General features: G+C 37.1%; 1 pseudogene; it reads right to left on the bottom strand.

The window, feature by feature from the left end:
* Positions 1–2754: 2754 nt before the first annotated feature.
* Positions 2755–3063, bottom strand: LOC145164712 (secreted RxLR effector protein 161 pseudogene; annotated as a pseudogene).
* Between the last annotated feature and the right edge of the window lie 2734 nt (positions 3064–5797).

The raw sequence follows: 5797 nt of genomic DNA, 5'->3' as shown, positions 1-5797 counted from the left end.
AACAAACACACATACAAAGTTAAACAAATACTATACATACTGATAAAACTGTGAATATTAGACAATAAAGGAACCAGGGACAGTTGAGAAAATCGACCCGAAAGATCTCCCTTCGACAAAACAGACAGTGACATATGAGGATCAAACTTTAATAGCAATTCACTTTTTATTATGGTAAACTATCAAAGCACCAAACACTTAAATCCCTTCATAGATAACATGACCACTAAACATAACTTCCAATAATTATACATCAAAATCCACCTTGGTACATGTTTGCAAACATTAGCATTCCAAGCAAAACAAAAACCAAACAAAAAATGTGTTTGGAGCCCAAAAGAAACAACTACAACAAATTCCTTCTTGTATTTTTCTTTAAATTTACTTTGTTTATAACTTATATGTAAAGATATATCATACAAATTGTAAAAATACTAAATGGTGGTAGTCGTAGTATTGGGTGGTGATGGCGGCAGCGGTGGTGGCAAAGGTGGTGATGACGACAATGGTGGTGGCGGCAATGGTGGTGGTGGTGGCGTTGGTGGTATTGGTGGTGATGGTTGGTGGCTGGGTTGCTGGCGGTGGTGATGGTGGTGGTGGGGATGACGATGGCGATGGGTGATTGGGGCGGTAGTGGTGGGTGGTGGCAGTAGTGGTTAAGGTCAGGGATAGTGGTGATGGTGGGTATTCGTTGTGGAATTTGAGGCGTTGGTGGTGGGTGGCGATGGTGGATGTGATGGGTTTCTAGGTTATAAACAAAATTACATGCGGTGGAAAGACACTTAAACCCTTAAGCTCAGATGCAACCTAGAAAGGATCTATATTTTCTCTATTGATAGCAACTAACAATGAATATCAAGAAAGACTAGGAAAGAGGCTATGAAATTAAAATTCATACAAAATTAGGGTTACATACCTTTTGATTTTTATTGTAAATAATCAAAGTAGAATCCTTCTTTTAGATCTTGGAAAGCTAGCACCAAAGGAATGGATGCCTCTAATGGCTTGTACCCAAAACCCTAGGAGTAAAGAGACTTGAGGAGAGAGGAGGCTTGAGCAAAATTTAGGCTCTATGAAGGCAAGAAGAAGTGGACGAAAAAACGAGAGCCATGGAAGGGTTTATATAGCTGAAGGAAACTTGAGGCCAAAGCTAGGGCTTTGGGAGAAGGCCCAAATTAATTAATATAATAATAAAGCTGTCTTATCTCCTTATCCTAAGCCTTATAAACGAAACTTCTAGGTCATTCCTAGCCAAACTTCGTTCACACCAATCCCATCAGGTTCTAGGGTCTTCCTGCTTCAAGTTTCAATAAATAACCAAACAGTCCCTACATTTTTAATTAATTCAATTAATCCTAAAATTAATTCCAATTAAATAATGACTAATTCCAAATTAATTATTATTATTTCTTACTAATATATTATTAAACTATTTATTCCAATTTATTAATCATATAATAAAATAACAATTCAACCTCTTCCTCCAAAAGTCATTCTATACAAATATTAGTTTTGAGGGAACCCCAAAAAGGACTTTGCTTCTAATTCAAGAATATACCAATTTAGTTATTGGATTAAACACCTTAATCCAACAGTCTCCCACTTGGATAAGTCAGAAACTACAATTGCAAGTATAGACCTTGAAATAAACAGCGAAGAGTGCTTTCCAAAGCCACTGCCAAACTCTTTTTCAAATCAGATATTGGCCCTAAGATAAGTGATCAGCTATCCCTTTGTTCTTCAAGATATCGTATAGACACGAGACATTGATCAAAATCAATATCATTGTCCAAGATTTGTTTCCCGATTTGTAAAGACCTTATTGGACTTTAACTTGAACACATCAATTAGTCTTGGCTGGGCCCAACACTATATAGTCAACATCAAATCATCGAGGGGCCCAATGATATCGATTTTCTTGTTAGGGAAAAAGGGACGGATTACATTGACTACATAGTCATAAAACTCACACATCAAATCACCCATGGAATTACCTTTTATAACATCTAGTTGCAAGATGTGTTTGAGTAAACCAATGCATAACTAATCTATAAACAATGAACTATATATCTCTGCTTTAAGAATAGCATATATCATCTCCTTAGAATTACTCGTGACTAGATCCATGAAGTATCTCTAAGCATGGGTTTATCCAATACTTAAAATCCCTATTTTCAAAGTACTCATAAATATTATAGTAATTCAAATTGCATTGTCTTAACCTCAATCGACAATCTACAATCAATTCATGATAGTCTTAATTCACTACTTACTTCTAAAAGTATGAACGACTATTGAAGTTTGAATAATTCAAATTACTCAGGAAGTATAAGCATGCACAAAGAAACACAAGAATAAATAATTGAACAAGGCAGTATGACACTTATAAATAATTCCCTATTATTCATTCACTAAATCAATTGCATTTATTTTGAATAAGTTTCAAACATATCACCTAATAAAACTAACATCGTCTCTTAGGCTTATGCTTTTAGCATGCTGGTAGTGTTTGACTTTACTCAAAGCCTTTGTGAAAGGATCTGCAACATTATCTTCTGATGATACTCTCTTCACCAGAAGGTGTCCTTATTCTACCCGATGTTGAATGTAATGGTACTTTCTGTCGATATGCTTGGATCTACCATGATGCTTTGGTTCTATTCTCAAAGAAAACGCTCCTTCATTATAATAGAACAATTCCATGGGTTCCTGAATAGTTGGAACGACTCCGAGATCTCCAATAAAGTTCTTTAATCAAGCCGCTTCCTTCGATGCTTCACTTGCTGCAATGTACTCAGACTCACACGTGGAATCAACCAATGCGTCTTTCTTGGAACTTTTCCAAGTAACCACTCCACCATTCAATAAGAACACCCAACCAGACTGCGAACAAAAGTTGTCCTGGTCTGTTTGAAAACTAGCATCACTGTAACCACTTACTTTGAATGTATCAGTTCCGCCAAGAACTAGGAACATGTCTTTCGTCCTTTGCATATACTTAAGAATATTCTTCACCGCAATCCAATGGGCTGTGCCAGGATTTCCCTGAAATCGACTAATCATGCGTAAAGCATAAGACACATCAGGGCGAGTACAGGTCATTGCATACATGATCGATCCTACAGCCGAAGCATATGGTACTCGACTCATGTCAGTTATCTCTTCATCAGTACTTAGACTTTGAGTCTACTCAATTTGATAGGACTATGAATGGACAATTCCCCTTTCTTTGAATTCTCCATACTGAAACGCTTTAGTATTTTATCCAAATATGTACTCTGGCTGAGACCAATAAAACGATTCTTTCTATCCCGATGAATTATTGTTCCTAAAATATAGGACGTTTCCCTTAGATCCTTCATAGTGAAACACTTTACAAGCCAAGACTTAACTTCTTGCAAGGTTGGAATGTCGTTTCCTATAAGGAGTATGTCATCACCATACACGAGTAGGAAAGTCACTATAGGCCTACTAGATTTGACATATACACATGACTCATCTTCACTTCTAGAAAACCCAAACTCTTTGACTTTCTCATGGAAGAAAAGATTCCAACTGCGATATGCTTGTTTCAATCCAAAAATGGATTTCTCATGTAGAGGTCCTTAGATAAATTCTCATTAAGGAAAGAGGTTTTAACATCCATCTGGCAAATTTCATAATTATGAAATGCAACTATAGCAAGCATAATCCTGATAGACTTTATCTTAGCAACTGGTGAAAAGGTCTCATCATAGTCATTCCCTTGGGTTTAAGTAAAGCCCTTTACAACCAACCTAACTTTATAAGTGTGCAGTTTCCCATCCATGTCGGTCTTCGTTTTGAAGATCCATTTGCACCCAATTATCTTTCGACCGGGTACATGATCAAAGAAGTTACATACTTGGTTATCATACATGGATTGAATCTCACTGTCCATTGCCTCCTTCCATTTAGCAACCTCAGGGCCTGCCATTGCTTCCTTGTAATTAGCAGGCTCATCCAAATTTACCAGTGTACGATCACTAACAAACGTGTCATCATATGCAGTAAGATGGAAACCATAGAACTTAGGTAGCATGCTAACCCTACTAGAACGACGAAGGGGTAATGAGTTGTCAACTGGCTCAACTGGAACCTCATCCTCATGTTGAGTGTTAGTGTTGTCCGAGGCTCCTTCATTGGATGACTCCTGAATTTCTTCAAGATCAATATCACTACCACTGTCCTTTTTGAATATGAGCTCTCTCTCATGAAAGACTTATCTTGGAGCTACAAATACCACGTTATCAATAGGTCTGTAGAACAAGTATCTAAAGGGATTTTGTGGATAGCCAATGAAATGAAACTTTTCGGCTATGGGTTCAAGTTTGTCATGCGTCTCTCGACTTACAAGTTCTTCACAACCCCGGACCTTGATATGAGCGAGCGAGGGAGCTTTCTCTGTCCACATCTCATGAGGTGTTTTGGCTACCGTCTTTGTTGGAACAAGATTCACGATATGGGCAGCTGTCTCTAAGGCATACCCCCATAAATGAATAGCAAGAAAAGCTCGACTCATCATGGAACGAACGATGTCTAGTAAGGTTCAAGTACGTCTCTCAGCCACACCATTAACTTGTGGTGTTCTGGGAGGAGTCAATTGCGTAACAATTCCACATTCCTTAAGATAGTCATGGAACTCAATACTAAGATACTCACCACCTCTGTCAGATCTAAGAATCTTTATCTTCCTACCTAATTGATTCTCGATCTCATGCTTAAACTCTTTGAACTTTTCAAAGGTTTTATATTTATGTTTTATTAAGTAAATATAACAACATCTGCTATAATCATCTTTAAATGTCATGTAGTATCGATTAGCATCTCTTGTGGTGGATCTAATGTCACACCCCGAACCAGACGGCGGAAACGTCCGAGGGCTCGTGTGACTATCAATTGAAATATCATGACAATGAATATACATGAAACATAACACATTCATCACCAAACATTACATATTACAACTGGCATTGTTCACATCAAGTACATTGTCATAGGTTACATAAATCCAAAGTATTAATAGTACGATGAATGACGTTACACAAAATAAATCCATACACACTTGAAAGTCCTTCTGCTTAACGGTTACCTGAGAATACAAGTTATTTTGAAAATGGTCAACATATATAATGTTGGTGAGTTCATAAGCACGTTTGAATGAAAGTCTTTGTATTGTTTGTAAAATCTCAGAAAATCCGATATTTTCTGTAATAAGTTTGAAAAATGATGTGAAAATCGAGTATAAATGCATGTGTGAATTTCATAGTAGTAACATATAGTAATGCAGTTCAAATTTCTATGTATTCTTTATTTTGTAAGTAAGTGGTATTTGAATAATAGTATTTCCCCAGAAAATCCGATATTTTCTTATTTATAAAAAAAAATTACGGTCTTTGCACTGTCGTATGTTTTGTATCAAAATGACTTACGAGTTTTTAATTTCCGTAATGTCGTGAGGGGAATGGATCTCTATACGAGTCGTTATAACCATGCATAATAGTGACTGATTTGCTTGTCTTGGCATTTTTCCAAATGCCGGATTTTTCGATCAAGGTTTTGTCACCCTAGACTGGCCTAGTCTAACTGTAGCGAACAACTCAGGTGTGGGGGAGTCACCCCCGTATAGATCTATACACAAACTCTCGCTCTCCCTCCAGGAGACTCTGATTATAACTACAAGCTACGGCCATACACTCAGTGATGTCAACCGACACGTCTCACAAGATCCCATTTGTCTCCACATGAATTTGTATAACGTTATATGTATTTAGAAGTT

This window comes from Lactuca virosa, chromosome 3 (genome assembly GCF_052849685.1).
Source record: "Lactuca virosa cultivar CGN04683 chromosome 3, Lactuca_virosa_CGN04683_v6, whole genome shotgun sequence".
Taxonomy (NCBI): domain Eukaryota; kingdom Viridiplantae; phylum Streptophyta; class Magnoliopsida; order Asterales; family Asteraceae; genus Lactuca; species Lactuca virosa.
The sequence above is the reverse complement of the archived record's forward strand: the minus strand, read 5'-3'. Positions and strand labels throughout refer to the sequence as shown.